The sequence below is a fragment of the Sander vitreus genome, chromosome 11 (assembly GCF_031162955.1).
Source record: "Sander vitreus isolate 19-12246 chromosome 11, sanVit1, whole genome shotgun sequence".
Classification (NCBI taxonomy): domain Eukaryota; kingdom Metazoa; phylum Chordata; class Actinopteri; order Perciformes; family Percidae; genus Sander; species Sander vitreus.
The window spans coordinates 22,009,210-22,029,410 of record NC_135865.1 but is presented as its reverse complement, the minus strand read 5'-3'; the positions used below and the strand labels follow the sequence as shown (position 1 = coordinate 22,029,410).

General features: G+C 39.8%; 1 long non-coding RNA gene across 2 annotated transcripts; it reads right to left on the bottom strand.

Annotated features, from left to right (window-relative positions):
- Window positions 1–9,530: 9,530 nt before the first annotated feature.
- Window positions 9,531–20,190, bottom strand: LOC144525779 (uncharacterized). 2 transcript variants are annotated; one of them, XR_013502710.1, is made up of 4 exons: window positions 20,061–20,190; window positions 19,197–19,333; window positions 14,425–14,665; window positions 9,531–10,618 (listed from the first exon to the last, which is right to left on the bottom strand). It is a non-coding gene; the product is annotated as an uncharacterized LOC144525779 (long non-coding RNA). The 2 variants fall into 2 exon arrangements; XR_013502709.1 differs by lacking the exon at window positions 9,531–10,618 and having other exon boundaries at window positions 13,184–14,665.
- Window positions 20,191–20,201: the final 11 nt, after the last annotated feature.

Sequence of the window (20,201 nt, the reverse complement as noted above, 5' to 3'; positions counted from 1 at the left end):
TTCTGATGCACACGGGTGCCTGGACTGCAGCTTGCCCTGTATAGCTTCCATAGCTCATGTGCTTTTCAAGAATACATTCCAAGAATTCCAGCTGTTTCTAAAACATGCACTAATCAAAACACACTAAAAACAAATATTTTGATTAGCTAACTATGCCCTTATCATAATTGTGTGGATAAATTGTGAGTAATTTAGCTATGCCATTTGCAGGGCACAGAAAATACGCTTTGCAAAAGTTGGAATGAAGTGGGGGGAAAGTTTTCTGCACTCGCTGTAGTCAAAAATGGGACAAGAAGAAATTGGATATCAAAGGCTAACACAATATAAGAGTCCAGTAATCAGGACATCCACATTAGACAAATGTCATAGAGCAAGCAAATGAAAGGCTCTAATGATGAATTGGACCAAATTACACAGAAAAAACAATCAAATATTAAAAGAGGGCACACCACTTTTCCCCTCTGACATCAAGGGTACACAGCAAGTAATCACACGAGTGAAATGTTCATCATTGCCTCCATTTAGTGTAAGAGTAATAAAAGACATGTCAGAGCTGGGAGAAGACTCCCAGCCTGGTCCCTCATTACCCACGGGGGACAGAGAGAATTTGGGGCCTAATAAGGACAAGATTTAGGCAAATTAGGGTGTTATGATAATAGGGCTGCTGATAATAAGGCGCTTTTGCTCTTGTTTGTTTTCTTATTTTGTGGCATATTTACCCTACATCGCCACTGAGAAAAAAGGCTGCATCTGATTGGTTCTTTTCTTTGATTTTAATTCTCTGAGCAGAGCACCCTTGATGTGTGCTTTGAATTCACCAGGGATGAATCAAGATGGGGTCTGAATTTTTAAACAAGGTCCTGCTTGCAGTTTATTTTATAGGATTATCAGTGTCTTTGTGTAAGGGTTGTCTATGGAAGTAATTACCTGTGAGAACTTAAGTTTTCTAAAGTAGGTTAATGCCAGAAAGTTGAAGTCAACTAACTGAAAGTGCAATTGGTTTGACACAGCAGGTGATGCATTTGGTGTGTGTGTGTGTGTGTGTGTGTGTGTGTGTGTGTGTGTGTGTGTGTGTGTGTGTGTGTGTGTGTGTGTGTGTGTGTGTGTGTGTGTGTGTGTGTTTAATCTATGAAGGGCTTCATAAACAAAGAATACTGTGCTGCAGTGCTGGTATTACACAAACTATCAACTATAAATCCCTCTTTGGATCTCTTTGTCCAGTTTAAAATGTTTGGTAATGGAATTAAAGTGGATACATTTAAACATAAGTTAAGTCAATCGACATGTGGAACGGATTTATTATGTGAGTCAAAAGTATGCAGAGTTCATAGTTGCCATCTAGGCTCTGACCTCGCCAATCCTTGCAAGCATAAACCAAGCGTAGCAAAGCAGACTCTGGAGAGCCTACAGGTAGATGCAAGAGTAGAGTTGGGGCTTATTAAATGCTATTATGACCATCAGCACCTGCAGAACCATCGGTTTGCATAAAGTGTTTCCAAATGAGTAGTACGGTAGCAGCACAGCACAGTAAAACAGTGGGAAAAATATTGACAGTAAATTGACCACCAAACAGTGTACATTTTGTAGGCCGTAGAGAAAGAAAATTGGGTGATTCAGCAAAAAACAGTACTACGAGTTTTCAATGCCAATGTTTTTAAATGTTTCACTTCCTACATTATCTGCTCTGCACTGGTAGACTAGGAATGTTAGAAATGCTCACCCAACTTTTGCCGCATTTTAAGTGTAAGTGTGTGCCGGTGTCAGTATCTGCAGAGATCCTGCCCTGTATTTTCTTATTTTGCCGTTTTCGGGACGTTTCTGGGTGTCGACCAGTATAAAAACGTAACGATCAGGTGCCAGATCATAAGCACAAATCCAAGAGGAAGAAACAAAAATGGCGGACACAATTCCGAAAAAACCGCACATATAGCGAGGCAAAACGCCAAACAGGCAAAGCTCGTTCCAAAATGAGGGTGAATATAGGGTTGGCTTTTACTGCTGGCTAGCACTGTAACTCTTGTTGGGGATAAGGGGACAACTTTGAATGTTTTGTTTACAACCATAACAACAAATCCAACTCATTCAACTTAATCAACTAAAAGACGTAATTAATCATGGTTATGGTTAATAAAAAGGCAAATTAATTGCAGGTCTGTGACAGAATGCAAACTACAGTTGCCTACATGAGATTTAGACATGCTACCCATCCACCATCCTGACCTTCATTCCCATCCAGCTTGATAAGTGAAGGGCACTCTAAATTGTGAGGTGCGAAATTGTCAAATTTGGACGTAATTCGAGACTGTCCTCCCTAATTTGTTAACGTTTAGGTGACAAAGCCCTCTTGTGGCTATAGCAATTATAACTGTTCTTTGTCAGGAGCAAAGGAGGAAGCCTAGGGAGGAAGCAATGTTACATTGTTTAAAGCTAAAAAGTCGGACTTTGACATGGGAGACAACTTTTTGCTTTGTGTTTCCTACCAAGAGTCAATGTTGGTTTATTGTAACCACGATCGTGGCCCTTAACTGTGTTGTTATTATAGTAACTATGATGACGAAGGTCCTCAACCAAGTAGTTATTCTAACCTAAACAATGATCTTTCCCTAAACCTAACCAAGTCGCTTTTGGCCTAAATCAAGCCTTAACCATAGCTGTGTAAAATCAGAAAACATTTGGAAGACTACTGCTAGCTCACAAGCTTAACTCCTTTTGAAATTTGCTAAGCGTATTCATTTTCCTATGGGTATAAATAATTTGTATTTGATTATAATGGCTAAATGTTTTTTACTCTTGCACAAACCTCAGGACAAAAAATATATGTTTTGCTCTAATATTTGTTAGACCCTAAAAATAGCAATATTGTCACTTGTTTGTTCTTTCCCTCCAATAGGCCCACTTCTGAATTGAGGATTGCAATGAACACAGTAGCTTTTATGGGGCGCTAGTTGAGCTTTTGCACTGCATTTCCTCAGACATGGAGTGAGACACAGAGGGAGACAGGGAGACACTGCAACCACTTTGCCATAGACAAAGGCACAAGGGAGAGAAGACAGAATTAATTTGACAGTGAATAAGTGACAGCCGTTCCCGTCCTTTAGCGCTTTCTTCTCCTCTCCTAACCCATCCCAAGTCACTATTCTCTCTAATTGCACGGTGGACATCTCTGAGCACGTTGGGGAATTTCACCCACGATCTGGCACAGATTAACAGTCCCACTATGCTTTGTTGCTGCTTTATTTGCATGATAATTAGTTGGTGGCAGTGTGTATTCTAATTAATTTATTATTTCACAAATATAGGTACACAGGGAGAGGGAAAGAGTGAGCTAGAGCAGTAGGGGGAGAGGAAAACAGAACAATGTGCATTAATTAAAGTGATTAAAGCATTGACTGAACTTTGCCTTGATGTGTTTATTCAATTAATAAGCAAAGTGGCAGATGACTGTTTGACTTTTATAACAATTAATTGTACCGTTTTCGTTAATTTAGGTTCATTCATCTTACACTCATCCTCTTAAGCCATCACATCAGTCTCTACCCGTTTCCCAGAGAATTCCCCATCTTTTATGCTAAAACGAACTCTGAATAAAAATGTACTTATGAATTAAGAGTTAACTCACTTACTATTCTTAATTAATTGGTGTATGTGATCATGCTGAGTTCAGAGTTTTATATAGCAGAGAGATTTTTACAGTTTGACACTAATAACTCTTTTGTACTCTTTAAAAACTTTTTTAAATTCAGTATTTGCATTTTTATGTCTGATAATCGACTGGAAATGACACTGGTGTCAAATTATTAAAATTAAAAAATATATCGACAAAATAAATGCAACAGCACATCCATATTTCAAAGTCAGTGGGAGCCTTTATATACAGTACATACTATGTGCACATCAGTATGACGGGCACTCATTAAACTCTGTCTCTATCTCACTTGTCCTCTCCTTTCTTTTCTTGCTTCTTAAGTCTGGGACACAGGGCAGTGCTACATCCCCCCTTAACACCTCCACACCACCCTTGCAAAGGCCTGTCTGAGGATTGGACACCAGGGAGATGGAGCAGTTTGAGATGAGTGCTTGCAAAATCAAAACACCTCTTTATTATCCGCTGCTGTATATGCCTTATTCCCATTGCATTGTCCAGGGGAACAAAGGGAACCATCTATTTCTCTGATAGAAGCCAATGGTTGGTAAGAGGTTTGATTTGAGTGTTGAGGATGCTATTTGCCTAGAGAAAGCCTGAGGATGAGGGCTGATCGCGCTGGCAATAGAATCGGGCTGTCAGCTGGCATCTAGCGATAATTGCTTCCCATGGCAGGACCCCGTCGGCCGGGAGAAGAGCAGCACAGTGTGGAGAGTCAACGCGGGAATCCATTTTCACCATCGCCCAGTCATAATTGTTTCCTGAGCACGAGGATACTTGTTGCCAATCTGCGTGAGGGCCAAGCTCTGATTGACACCCATTGACCAGAGAGACCAGGGGATGCAGGGAGAGGGGTTTGAAGGCCTTGAGTATCACCCTGATTGTCACTCAAAGATAAGAAGAGGAGAGAATGGGTGATGGGAAGGTGAGGAGGAAAAGCAGAGGAGAGAGGAAGAGGAAAAAAAGGACCATGATAATCAGGATTCCAATGTGTTTGTTTAATTATCCTGTTTCCTATCTGATTGTTTCCTCTTTCATTATTTATCCTTTCAAAATCTAACCTCCTCCCTGGTGAATGATCATTCACACAAGTCGATAAAGCAGTAACCCTGAAAACAAGCAGCACGGCCAGACCTAATGATTTTCACAGCACTATACTTTACAGGGGGAAATGTATATTTTATTCACTTTAAGCTGCAGGAGAACTATTGATTAGTAACTGATAAGATCATCTCTTTGAATAGACACAGATGCACAGATGTCTTGCTTTATCAAAGAGATCCTTAACACTGATTGTGATATATGCTCTATAGCTCAATTTGCTGTTGTAAGAACAACTTACTATCTGAAATCCGTGTCTCCACTGCTCTGTAAGATGGCTTATATGGCGAAAGCACCCAGGGAACTTATCACTCACCTGTCCAAAGCTAATTCTGCCTGGTGTCAACCATGGAATTGGATTTAAGGACATAGAAGTTGTGCAGGTCCGTCTGCTGTCAGCAGGTCCCAGTGCCCCTCTCGCATGTCACTTCAGCGCTGGGTGAACATGCTAAATTCCTAACGGGGTAAAGCGCCATCACAGGCTATCTGAGGCTCTGGGCAAATCTCTGATGACATTCTCTATTTCCCATATACTTTGGACCAGGATCCCACAGCATCTTCAAGCAGAAGCAGCACATTGTAAAGGGAATAGGAAGTCATTGGAGATCCTGCCCCTGTGACAGTGATGTCGGATCTGTCAGGCCGACACACAAGAAAGGTGCACCTGGCTAGGGTTCGACAAGGACAGATACACCCTCATTGATACACCTGAAGAGAAATTACTAGCTGACATTAAGTGATTGTTGATATGAGCCCTTAAAACAAACTGGTCATACTTAAATCGTGGCATGAGTTTGGTGTGTTTTACCATTCAGAAAGCATTAGTTACATACATACGAGAGAGCAATTGCTGTGGTAACAGTGTTGTTTAGAGACAGGTCAGGGTCAAGAGTGAGAGATTACCCTGAAATATTTTTCTTGAGAAGAAATGGCTGCCTCAGTCTTCAGCCACAGCCTGCTTACTGCTTCGCCTTGAGGCATTCAAATTGACAGGTCTCATTATGTGTGAACTCCCAATATTCCCTTTCACATTCCATGGCCTGTCAGTCTCCACCTGCCTGTCCATCTTGCCGCGGCATAGCCTCAGCACCCACTTGCTGACAACCACCATCTCCTCACCAGCTTTAAGGCTGGGAACGAGCGGGAGTGTGTGTGTGTTTCTGCATATGAGGGAGGGGTGTGTGGGTGTAGGCAGTGGGAGGTTTTATAGAAAGGTCCCAGCTATCTGCTGACAATCTGACATGGGTCCTCTTGTAAACAAACTGCAACAACCAGTGTGATCTAACCTATAGCGTTGTGCTGCAAATTAGAAGGGGACTCACACTTCACATGCATACACAGCAGGCAGCTACATATAAATATACGCAGGTGCATACACATATAAGCACACATACACACAAGCACAATGATGCCTTAGCAGAATCTTAACTACCTTATGCAAACTGTATGTTTGTTGGAGGCACAGGCAGAGCACTGATGAGTGGCTCATTATGGCAACACCAGCACTACACACTGGGTATCGCATAATCAAAGCCTGGGGGTACGTATTAATTATCCTTTTGAATAGTGATGAAATTTTAAAAAGATTCTCCTTAAGGCTCACATCACGGATAGATGAAACAAAGCGCAGCACAGCTTGCGCGCCCTGGCTCACATGTGTTTTTACATCTGTTCAGGATATTTCAATTTGATGCTCAACAAGCTGAGACCGAGATTAAAGGATAATAATGTGTCATCCTCCACATAAGCATCTCTTCCAGAGCAAGTAAAAGCATATCAGCAGGCAGGCAGGGAGGCAGGGAGGCAGGCAGGCAGGCGGCTGCTGGAGGAAAGCTAGCTAACAGCCATCACAGGCGAAGTCGATCCAGTCACGCATGTGTCTCCTGCTTGTCTCCAGTCAATGTTGCTGAGGCACTGCCTCTCTCGTTCCCCTCACACGTACCAGTTGACTGGGAAAAGAGAATATTTGGGTAGAGCAAAAAGGGGAGGGGTGGCGAAGTTGTATTGAGATTTGCTTGAAAGAAATACTTTTTTTTTTAAAGAAAGCGTTGCATTTAATAAACATGTTTAAAGATTGTTTCACCATCTATAATTTATATGGTAGGGCTTCGTCAGGGAGAAAAGGGCTAGCTTCAGTTTGCACATGTGAATCCCTGATCATGACGGTAAAGAGCATCCTGAACATCTGCTTTGCTGGAGAGGTGTGACTGCTTGACACTGCTGTGGCATGCAGGTGGACACATGGGATATAGAGGCGTTGTGAGCATGAAGATATTTGTTGCCAAATTGTGTGAGGAGCTGATGATTGACACTCACTGACCAGAGATACGGGGTGATGGACGGAGAGAGGTTTGGAAGGCCTTGAATATCAGCATGAAAAGAATGGCAGTGATGGAAAGAAGAGAAAAAAGAGCGGATATGTTGTCTTTGTAGAAAGATTGTGATTCTGTGTAAGGCATTACTGTATTTTACTGCTGTCCATTCTCAGTCTTAATAGAACGGATCCTTTCAATATCCCACTTTCTCTTATGGTATATAATCCCATCAATAAAGGAGTAACCCTAACAACAGACAGCACAGGAAAGCCAAGTCATTTTTCTATTTGCTTGTTTTTATCAGTTAAATGCATTTTGTATCTACTTTAAACTGCAGACCCTGCTATTGATAGTAATTATTGATATCCATTTGAAAGATCCCTGTCTGCTTTAGAGGGGAGAGATTTCTAACATTGATTGTTAATTTCCCACCATCCATATGATGAAAAAGAGTATTATGGTGAAAGTTTTCTTTTCTTAAGTGTCTTTTAAGCGGTTCTCCAGCAATTCACAACTGCACTTCCATAATATTAAGGGACTCACAAGAGACAGATTAAATAGTCTTACATTTCCCATAATGCAACCAATAGCATAATTTAGTTTGACCCTCCCTGGCTAAAAATATACATATGTTGTAACACAGGCTATCTGTTATAAATTTGTCTCCAAGCCCAAGCTGAGATAATCCTGTGATTCAGGGCTAAAAGTAATTGACAAATGGCTGAAGTGGCTGTATTTATGGTTGAAATAGTAAAAGTAATAGATAACAGTTAAAATAGTTAGGTGAAAGTAATGGATAAACATTTGAAATAGTTATCTTAAAGAGCTAAAAGTAATGGATACACTGTTCATACTAAAACAGCTTCTGTCACTTCAAGTGCTAGTATGACTGTACGTGCAAAAAGGCTGGTTGCTTTGTGAACTTTTGAGATCCAGAGTTTTTTCTAAATCGGGAAATATGAAACCATTTTTGCAGTTGAACAATATCAAAAGTCAAGGAGCCAACCTTTATGACAACATGCATCAGACCTCCTTTGGTTCAGCAGAGCAACATTTTTCTGGATGTCTCCTTCTATGACCAGAGTGGATGATCTAATCACCTGCTACTGCTGCTGTAGATACACCCTCAGCGATGACAACATGGGTGAGCAGGTGAGGTCACAGCCAATTGTCACTAATAGGAGCGAGATCAGTTGCAGCACTAGCAACTATGTAGAAACTCTAACCTTATTATTTACAAAGGTGCGCCTCGAACCTTATCAGTCTCAAACGGAGGTTTGCCTTCAGTGCACACGGCTGAGCGGAGATTATCACAGTGAACAAAAAAAGAAGAGAGGGGAAAACAAGCTATACTGTAGCTGTCAAAATTTCATCCTGGCTGACTTTCTCCTTTACAAGTGCCTCACTATATGTAAACACACCCACACAAAAGACACACGCGCAAATACACAGCCACTAAAAAGTACACGCCTATGCACACACATTGCAATTTTTTTTCTCCAGTGAAGGATGTTGAAAAACCTGTCAGACTTTCACAAAGAAAAGCACATTTATTTATTTATTTGAGTTCAGAGTAATTACAGGCATTACACCGTAGTGCTTGGCTGTGACATCTCTTTATAAAATCAGGTTCAGAGTGCGCCAAGTAGAGACGTGCCAGGGAGGAAATGTGACTCTTTTCCTCTTCTAATCTCTAATCAAATTAAATAGGTGAGCACTTTTTCCTGCTCTTGCCCCCCCCCACCTCCCCCCATCACATGAGACGAGAGAGAGGATAAGCTTTGCCTGAAACTGCCAAGTGTACTAGATCTAGATACCATTGAAAATTCTGCTTGTCAGCACTTCCATAATTTTTGGTCCTGAGGAATTTTTCAATATGACTGCATGAGTACACATAGCAGCAGCTCAAGGAAAACACCAGAGCCAATAATTCAATTGAAGGTATTTGTTTCCATTTCCGGCTATTTGGCAAAGATGAGACTAGATAAGTATGTTATTCATTCCTGCCGAACAAAGTGGCTTCTGTGGAAATATGTTACTCTTGCCTCTTTTCTTTGACTCTAAATAATTGAACAGAGAGAGAAAGGAAGGCCTCTGCAGGGTTCATATTGAGTTTTACTGACTTTCCCCACATCTGTTCCTACTGGCTGTCTTCCTTTACTTGTTCGCACACATGCACGTGCGCGCACACACACACACGCACGCACGCACGCACGCACGCACACAAAGATTCCCACAGATCACATGACAACACAGCTGTCTGAAATGTATGGCTTTGAGCTTTTGACAAAATAAGCGAGATGAAGACGAGCGCAGGTACAATATGGTCAGACTCCGTTGGGTTTGCAGATGCTTACACTCCTCCTCTAACATGTGCACCACCAGGCGCCCCAGGGCCCTGACAGAAAAGATATGACATATTTAAAAAAAAAAAGAAAAATAATAAAGGGGGGGGAATGAAAACAACTTCCCCCCATGAAGCCTGTGTTTTACATCTCTCTCACAACGACAGCTTCAGGGACAGTTTATGTGCGAGAGACAAAGATACTTTGACACTGTCAGCTTCTGTCACTGAAGCTACCAATGGTTGCTGGCGACGAGTCGCTACAGCAAAGCGGCCTGCTCATCTTGTGCATGTGTTGATCTGTGCATGTGAGAGACTGTGAGGTGGCTGGGTCTTTTGTGTGTGACTTGATGTCTAGAGGCCTTTATGATAATGAATGCTAGGTCTTCCCCCACTAAAACATATCAATAAATTAAACATAGGAACTCCTCTATTGTGGTTGATTCACACACGGTAGAGGCACAGGCCCCTTTTAGCTCACTGCCACTTTAAGAGAGCGTACCTTAGCTGTGATACAAATACACCATCATAAACACTTAAGATGAACAATCCACCTGAGACCCAGAAAGCAGCCCTTTTATCCACGGTGAAGTAGAACTATACATAATTAACAGAGGAGAGTGTAAAGACATAATTGGTACGTTGTTGATAATCTTGATTGCCATTATAAAGTAGTTTTTAAAGATACATGACTCTGAGCCATATTTAGAGGGCCTAACTTATTAATCAGGCAGCTGTTTGCTGTAGCTCTTCAGAGAAATGCAGAAGTGGTACAGTAATAATAACTCAGTGGGAGTGGGAGTGTGTGTATGGGGAAAAAAATATATTGTCATTTTACGCTGAATAAATAATTTTGTAAGAAAATGAAGAAATTTGTTGGACCTGAAAAAGTGATATGCTAAGTGAAATGGAGCTGACAACAAGATTTAACACAATCAAAACGCATTATGAGTCAGTGACTACATGAAACTAAATTTTAAATATTTTACCACAGCACAATGGTGCACACAGATGGCCCTACAAGTTCCTCTTTGTGTTGTAGTAATGTTGGCAAAAGTCTTTGTTTCTTTGTGTTTTTGCTCTGACTGCAGAGGCCATGTTGTGGGTCTTACCCCCAGGTTTGAGGTTGGCTCTCAGGTGCTGTCTGCCGCCCAGGCTTAGCTCACCCCCAACCATCCCCAGGCTCTTCAAACACTGCTTGAAAAAAAAATGTGGCTGAATGAAAAACAAAAGATTAAACATTGATTAGTAGAAAACACTGGTAGATGTTTATTTCCAGAGGCTAAATATTTTTAGAAGGTAAGAAGAATTTAGCAAACAGGAGAAAAATATCTAAATAAGCCACACTAAAACATACAACAATTTAGTAGACACATTACCATGTGATTCAATCTGTAAAATTCTACTCTTGAACCTTATTGATCCATCAACATTATAAACAGAACATTGTCTTGGTATCAGTGAACATATTTACCAGATCAGACAATGATGCTGTGTGAAGGGAAAAAACTTTTGAGCTTATGGATTTAAGTTAAGTACCAGAAGTATATGTACAAAAAGGCATGCTTTTTACAAAACCTGACTGCAACACACTATGGTGATAAATCACAAAATGTTTTCACCCTTTTTTTGACTTAACAATCTCACATTTTCCCTCTATTTCTATTCATCAGTCATAATCACAGGGATCTAAACTTAGAGTGTCACATCTGAATGGCAGAAGACACAGAAATCACCATGTAATTTATATATAATGCACTATATACCCAAACACCAGCATTTCAGGGTGTTGAGCAGAGCTTATTTGGGCTTTATTTAGCTTTAGTCATTATGCTTGTCATCATAGTCATACTGCCCTCCATTGGTTAAAACTCATATTACAACAACTGTGCTGAGGGTAAAGTCAGTATAAACGTTCCAATTTGACTAACAGCAGTTCAGGGTTGTTAGAGTCAGGTGTGATAAAATTATTGACAACCGTAAAAGACATAATCGTAATGACGCACAGCATTTTCGTATAACCTGCCAATCATTACAAGGTCCAACTTCTGACACCTTGTTCCCCACAACACATAAAGTATATAACTGAGGTACTGTGGCCGGTCTGTATCAGTCAAAGTTTCTGTCCAAGGATTTCTGTTCTCTTTATCATATATACTGTTTTACTTTCCTTTTTCATACAATCTCACAGTCTAAAGTAATAACTCCACTGTAAATAAGTCAACTTTAGATAAGGATCATCACATCGAAACTTGGTTTCATTCTGTTTGCCAATATTAAATTCCAGTTCATAAAACAGAATTTCTGTGGTTTTGTGTAACCCATTAGGCCATATTACACACTACACATAGCTGAATGTAGTCATCACTAAAACATTGGTTTCAATTAATTCAGGCACTGTTCGCCCTTCTCTTCTATCTCATAACATGTGGAAAAGCAATGATGGCATTGCTGCTGTAACTTGTTGCATTACACACATGGTTGTCATTGAGGGGTAAGGAGTTTTAATAAGCGATATATTCCAGGTCATACTCTTAACTGCTTAAGTGCTTTGTGGTTTGTCAGATATTAGTTCATGATGGAAGAAAAAATTGATACACCAGTAACAATTTTGAGAGTTTTAAGGTGCATTTATGAAAATATTGACATCAAAGCTGATTTAAAACATTGTATCTTTGTTGAATCATCCAATCATGTATTATGTTAAATTAATTAAACATACATTAGCTGGTGAAATTTGTATCAATTAGTCAGTCAATTAGATTTATACATTCATGTCAAAAATGTAACATGCCATTATCATTTTTTGTATCGATCCCCATCATCTTCATTATGAATAGTTAGGGGAAAAGATAAGAAGTGGGTGCTTTCTTATCTATTTGATCTTATTTTAAAATGCTGCACTATGAGCACTTACTAAAGAAAATACTTAAATATATTGTATGGCCCTTAAGGGTATTAGGAAAGCAATAGTTTGCCAATAGCTCACCATCAGTGTCACAAATGCTCCTTAGACTTATGTTGCACTCATGGCAGAAGAACTGCTGCACTGTGTCAGCTTCCCATAACCCTGTGCACAGCAAGATCACTGCATTCATACAGTGATTCAGTTATTCTGTTGCATTGCTTTAAAGAGCACATCTATGACATGACTGAGCTGTTTTGCAGACTAGAAATAAAACTCTTACTATATTAAAGGCTCTACACACCTCTTCTCTTGACTGTGTGAGGATGCACTGTGCTCCTATTAACTTTGATGCACCTGTCCGGGCGGCAACAACTTCCACCTTCATCATGCGCAGATGTGCAAGGCCTTTCATAAAGTATGTATTAAATTCTTCTGAAGAAAACATGTATGCACAGCCTCCCATACTCATACAAACGCCCATGTGAAACCAGAGAGCCACAGCAAAGCAAATAAGTGAAGGGCTGAAACTGTGTGTGCCAAATTTGCATTAAAAAGCTGAGAGAAAGCCTGCCATCCCATCTCTACTGTAACACATGCATTCATGATATAGAGTAATACTTTTCATTGATTATCAGTGGGCCTAAATGTGTGAGTTTATGAAAGGATGTGTTTTAATAGCTTTAACTAGGGCTATATAGTAAGGCTGTATGAAAGGTCAGATTCAAATTGTTGAATTATCCCTTAGGACTTCTATCAAATGGCAACGCCCTCTTTGCAGCAGTTAGTAGTGAAGTTTATGGGAAATTGAATAGTGCATATGGCTTGAGACAGAGACAGGCAGTCATATACAACATACAGTAGTTTAATCTGTTAACAGTTATTATGCCAAAAAAATAATATTAAAACAATATATTGATGTATAAAAATCTTTTAAACGGGATGAAGCCTGGAGTTCATGTTACATGTTGCTTTACCTGATATGTCTTCTGCCCTCTATCAAAAAAGTACACAAATTAGCTCAACCCTCAAATGCATTACTTGAAAAATACAGCACCGGCACCTCACCATCTACGTTATGGCTGTGCAAACTTCAGGTAGATGCTCAATATTCATATACCCTGGCACATTTATCGGTCTCTGCATCCTGTTCCGTACCTCTTCTGGCAACTCAATACAGACACAAAAATAATAGTCCTGCTCTTGTTACAATACCCAATGACAGCCTACATTTCCTTTTGAATTAAGTCTTGAGTTTCAAAACATCAACAGTGGGTTGGGGAGTAATCTTGCTATTGGTTGCAACAACAAAACAAAGAGGGGGTATATTAAAAGACAGATCACCCCTTTGTTATTCACAGACTCAACTATAGTATGCTGGTCATTATGAAGTTGTGTTATGTGCACAAAGGTTCAATTATGTCCAGTTGTCTGTGTGATGACTTTTCAAATAGTAAGACTGTAGATGTGCATGAATCAAGGTGAGCAGCAAAAACTGTAAACTTGTAAAAACTGTAATAAAATATTTCCCTGACAGTGTTGGTCAACACCTAAAACAGACTTTCCTTGGAGTATTATTAGTGACTAGGTTAAAGCATGTGACCTATGATAGAAATTGGACCATTATGAACCACATTTAAACAGTGAAAACAGCTATTGTAAAGTGATTATGAAGTGAATGAGCGAATAGCTGACTTCTATTTGGGCTTTACTGGTGAAAAAGTTGGATTTTGTGTAGCTGTCGGAGAGGCCTGACTGGAATAATGAGTGCCTAACATCTGGGAGGCAAGAAACTGGTCATGTTTAGGATATTGCGATGATTGAAACCAGATGGTACTGAGAAAACACACACTTTTCATTTTTCATTACGTTCTCATTTGTTGAAAGTCCTTTAGATATAATGTCCCACTCTTTTGAAGACAAGTCTCAAAACCATGTTAAAGTGCCTGCAATACATTTCTCAGTGGAATCTATAAGAATACACTTAGTTTGTAAGAAACCTGGCAACTTATCTACAGCTCTGTCAACAAACTTGATAAAAAATGCTTAGTGAATCAGACCAAAGTTCTTCTCCTCATTCACTGAATCAAAGACCTGGACATGCAGAGGAACCTACCATTGGAACTTGAATAAAAGCTTCCATGCCCAAACCCTCCATGTAATGCGTATGCTTGTGCACATACAGCCACAGTGCCCCAGGGCCAGGAAGATGGTTTGGCAGGGGATCATGAGGAACAGGTCAACATGAGGAGTGGGGGGAAGGCAATGCAGGCGGAAGAGTCAAAAGAAACCCGGAGAAGTCTTTGAATCCAGTGGAATTCCTCTCCTCCCCGGCTCCTCTGGGAGGCGTCAGGAGCCTGTGGAGAGAGCGAGGTAAGACGGGGACTGTCAGGAACAAAGCTTCAAATTCACATGATATGTTTAGCTAAAAGGGTGAGAGAGAAATGAATCAAAGCTTGGCGGGATCAAAGAAACGCAACAATAAAGTCAAGGCGGTTGCCATGGGACCAGCAGGAGATGCATATCATTTGTAAGTTGTTCTTTGGCTCTGTCAGATGTGGAGGGAATTGATTGTTATTGTTTGGAGGATGAACTGCTGCTGGAGGGGGTTAAGAGCAAGGGTCATCATTGCACAGTGAGAGGAATATATCTCCTCACTTGTTTTAAACAGCAGCCGCCTGTGATCTGTGTCAGAGGCCACTGCGGAAGCACCTTCAACTTGTGATAACAGACAACAAGACAGACGCAAAGACAACTTTGTCAACCCCATAAATATCTTATCGGCACAAACCGTTGATAGGCTAAACATCTCATCTTACACTGTCAGAGGTTATGATCATTGTTACTCTTTGAATGTGAAATCAAATAGATTTAAGCTGGTAACCGGAGACTTTCATTTCCAATCAATGCAGTGTAATTTTCAAACCAACAATTGTGGCAAGAAATAAGCAGATTTTTTTCAGTTTTTAATTCTTTAAAAGGAATATTTACCTAAAAGTAAAAAGCATATCTCACTCAGCCCTAGTGGTATCTAGCTTTTTAGATTATTTTGGTTTTGTGTGCCAACGTTTTGAATTATCCAGCCTTTTAAAACTTCTGCCGCCACCCCAAAACAATGGAGGTGAATACAATTTATTTTTTTATGCTCAAAGTATGAAAAACTTACAACGAGACATAGCTAACCCTAACCTCAAGCTATGTAGCGACCCGTGCCTTAGGGGTTGAGAATGTCAATATAAACAGCAACTTCATCAGTTCAAGTCTGGCCAGGGACTCTGGGAACATGATTATCAAGACATCTCTAAACCTTGGCAGATAAAATGAAAACATTAAAAGTGGATACCACTAAGAACAGGCTAACTGAGCTAATGCCTGAGTCGCATTGGTCACACAGGAGTTTAACTTACCTAAAATAAAATAACGCACATCTAAGCAACAAAAGAACAAGTCTTACTTAAGTCTTTAAATCGAACATTTATACTGAGACAGAAAAGAAAAAAAAAATCTAAAGTTAGACAGGAGAAAAATAAAAATGCTCATGATAAGTCAAAATTATCAGAATATCAAATTTTGACTTACTTATTCTTATTACATCAAAATTATGAGATTTTTGACAATTTTTTTTGTTTTATTTTGACTAACTTTTCATCTATTTTTTCTTTTCATGGCAGAAATGGGCTTCGTACATATACCTATATTTCAGCACGCAGAAGAAATAATTCTTCTGTTTTAAAATATTCTAATTATGTCTTCATTACTAAGGATTAATGGATTTTCCATGTGCATACACATACCTCCAGAAAAGCAGCCAATTGATTGACATGACAGTTACCATGTCATTAAATTCTTTTGAATATGCAGGTGCCTGTTAGTGCGTGCATGTGCATTTCTGCCTAATATGTGTGTGTGTGTGTGTGTGTGTGTGTGTGTGTGTGTGTGTGTGTGTGTGTGTGTGTGTGTGCTCATACAGAGATGAGACCCGTCTGTCTGCTGCTCTCTCAGATTGCACCCATGAGAGCTCCCAAAATAACAACAAAGAGTCCTCAGTGGGTCGGATGAAAGCCCTGTCACCAACCATTTCAGCACAGAGTCTCCTCCCCTACTGTATCTCTGAGTGACACTGCACACATCACATGGAGACAGGAAGGGGAGACAGTCTCTCGTATTTGACCGCAAGAAATATTTCCATATGTTATTGAGATTGTTGTTGGCTTTTAGCGGGGGCCAAATGGGTTCTGGTTGTGGGCTGAATGGTGGTGTATTCACTATTACGCTGATGTTGCTGATGACATATTCCTGAGTAAAAGTTGGGAGTTATCAGATAGATAAAATATGGTACCAATATGTTTTGTTATTTCCTTTCTTTAAAGGAATAGTTCAACATTTTGGGAAATACACCTATTAGATTTCTTGCAAAAAGTTAAATAAGAAGATTGATACCACTCGTTTGCAACTAAGGCCAGGAGGCCGTTAGCTTAGCTTAGCTTAGCATAAAGACTGGAAACAGGGGGAAGCAGTTAGCCTGGCCATCCTTCACCTACCAACACCTCCAAAGCGAATTAACTAGCATGTTGTCTTGTTTGTTAAATCCGTACACAAATGATAAGTTGTGGTTCTACGGAAAACAACCTGCTGTTACTCTTGTCGTCATCATGAAGTTGCCAGGCAACCAGCAAAGACTCCAGGAAGTCATTGCTTGCTGCTATTAATCACCACGAAATAGTTCCAACACTTACAACTTGTTTTCATATTTCTGTTTGTGTACAGGTCAAACAAACAAATACATTAGTGAGCTTTAGAGGTTTTGGTAGACGTATTTTTGCCCATTGGACAGAGCCTGTTTCCCCTTGTTTCCAGGCTTTATGTTAAGCTAAGCTAATCAACTCCTTACTCCTGCTTTGCACTATTTCCTAAATTGAGAAACTATTACTTTAAATAATCTAAAGTCAAACAAATCAAGAAATGTTCAAATGATCTATGATGAATCATATGAGGCACCACAAAGAAAATAAGACATACATCAATTTAAAATCTCTGCTGAATTACTGTAATAGCCTATTAGTGTACAATAACTATAATTAACTCATCTGATTCACCAACATCTCCAATAAAAAGGACTACTCTTTCACACAATCCCAACCAGCAGTTAAATCCGCAGTAAAAATCCTTCCATGTTCCGCTACTGATGTCAGGCCAAAAAAAACTGCAAACAGCAGAGAAGGACTCCATTGTTATTTCTAACTGGTAGACACCCTGAGGTTATTTTTCCTCTGCCTTGAAACAAATCAATGAAGCACAACTCACTTTGAACAATTGTACATTTGCTGAAATCAGATGTGGGTTGAGGAGCCAGCCATCATCGCGCTTATTCTGTTTGTTGACAGAGGAGGACTTTGATAAACAAGCCTGTTCTTTGAAACAGGTGCCCAAGCATGAGCTCAGTTTGAGATGTGATTCAGACAACTGACTGATTAGAGAGTGTTTGTTATTCTGCATCCAGCCATTTGGATTCTGTGTATACTTCTCAAAGTCACAGGGATCCTTCCAGTATAAACAATGAAACCGTTTATTTTTCAACTAAGATAACACAAAGGTTTGACATGGATATTTGCAAAATTTCAAATATCTCAGCAGTGAAATTGTCTGTCCTTTCCTGTCACTTTGATAAGAGTGTCAACAAACAATATAACTTGATAAAATCAGCCTCTGGTGGAGTTTTTTTCTTTTTTTTTGTTTTCTTTTTTTTTTAGACAATGTGGCCCCCAAGTGGTTACACTAGAAGTTGCATGAAACTTCAATAAGTACAAGTTTGCATCACAAAGCAGCAAACATACTAAATCTCATGAAACTTTGCACTCATTATTATTTAACAGGCTTTGATTGCATCATTCTTGTTTAATGTATAGTCTGCTTTCTCAACTGAAACAATGAAGTCACGACCTAGCCATGATGTGTTTTCACTGGCTGTTCTACAACAGTAAACACAACATGCAGTCTACCCGGTTCACAAACCCAGCTTATCCTCACTATCAACATGTGGAAATGCTTTCAAATCGCTATCTAACAGCAGCGAATGGTCTTAAATCAGTCATTTTAATATCAAAGCACTTAACACTAGAATGATGATTACTTGCAGGTGGATATCCATGCTGCTTGTCAAGACTACATTTGAAGAAAATGACTGAGCTCTTATCCGACACGTACAGTACAGCCAGTGTTCAATAGGCAAGATCACATTACAGAAGATTACTTTGGAGTTTCAGCAATTTTCCCAAATTACACTGGCCTTTGGTCTCTGGTAAACTTGATTGACTTGAATGGTTTTCATTAGAAAAGCCTTGCAAAGGCTTTGCTGTTGATGCTCGTACACAAAAGTCGAGGCATTTGAGGGTGAGCGGGTGCAGCTGGGACACTGGAAGTGAATGGATATGCAGATCCTTTCATGGAAATGCTTCATCATGTTTTAAGGGAACACCGACTCGGCTGTTTGATTTGTGAGCCTCATCTGGGTTATATGAGCCTGACATTCTCCTGCTACAATTTAGTGTATTTAAAAATGACTGATCAGTAATGATCAGCAATGTGTATAAAGTACTGAATTTACTGAATCAATAGACTTTCGCAATCACTGTGGCAGGAGAGTATTGCTGTTGCAATATATTGTGTATTGATGGGTTCAGTGTGTGTTAACAATAAAACAAACCTTAGGTGATTTACATTGTCATATCTGAACTTCAGTCCACCCTCCCCCTGTCTTTCCTCATCGAAAGAACAAAATCTGAGCAAAGGAAATCAGTTAGATGTCACAAAGAGTCTGAGCCCAGACTGACAAGAAAATAGCCATGAAAAACATGACCACCCTTATTACCCGTCTAGGAAAATACTTACAGAGGGATCCAAAATGAAGAGTAGTCCGGATAAACTTTCAGTGTCATAAAGAATAAGAGCTATTTATCCTGGCAAGAGATATTCCCACATTCCCATCAGCTGGTTGGCTGCCTTATCCACTGCCTCAAAACTGAAATCTGTAAGGAATTAAGGGGCAGTGTCATACGCTTCTATGCATTAAGTGAATATCCTACAGTCCAACCATACGTATGAAGTGCAAATTAATTCCCAAACAATGGCAACATAATCCTTAATTCTGAGGGCTCGCTGTCACTTAATGTGCAAGCGATCTCTATAGCACACATCCACTGGAAAGAATTACACGGTTTAACAAAACAGGGAACTCTGTGTGTGTCTCTCCAAGTTTTCAGGAGAGATCTGCAGGTTTGTGGTGCCATCTTGAGGAGGTTTACTGACATAGCAATGAACTAAGGCACTGTGCAATTCTTTCAACTGCAAAATAAATATTTGGGTTACATTTCCAGAGTATCAAATATCACTTAGCTGCGTGTATTGTAAGTATAGTAACAGTGACAAGCAACGTATTTTCTCTAATTTGGGATAGATTAACGTCAGAGGTTAAGCAGTTGGAGTTTGATCATTTTTTGCACAAAAAATAAAAAAAAAATAAAAAAGAGCAATTATGGTCAAACAGACCAAATGTGGCAATAATGTACGCTTTGTTTAAATAGTGCATACAAGACCAAGACAAATGCTCCACCCATGCCTCAGAGTATGTCTGACAGGGCTTAGCCTCCCTCGTCACTGGCAGCCTTCCTCCAGCCTCCTATAACGTTGAAATAAACATGAAGTCATGTCGCTGGGGAGAAACTAAATCTCAGTGTACAAAAATGACATACTTACGCGACAACGCTGCTTCGATTTAGTTCTTTCTTCGTTAATCATTTTCCTACCATTGCATCCAGATTGCACCATCATAACATGACACTTCAGAGTGCTTAAAGCAACACTACGTAACTTTTATCTGCAGCTGTAGTTCCAATG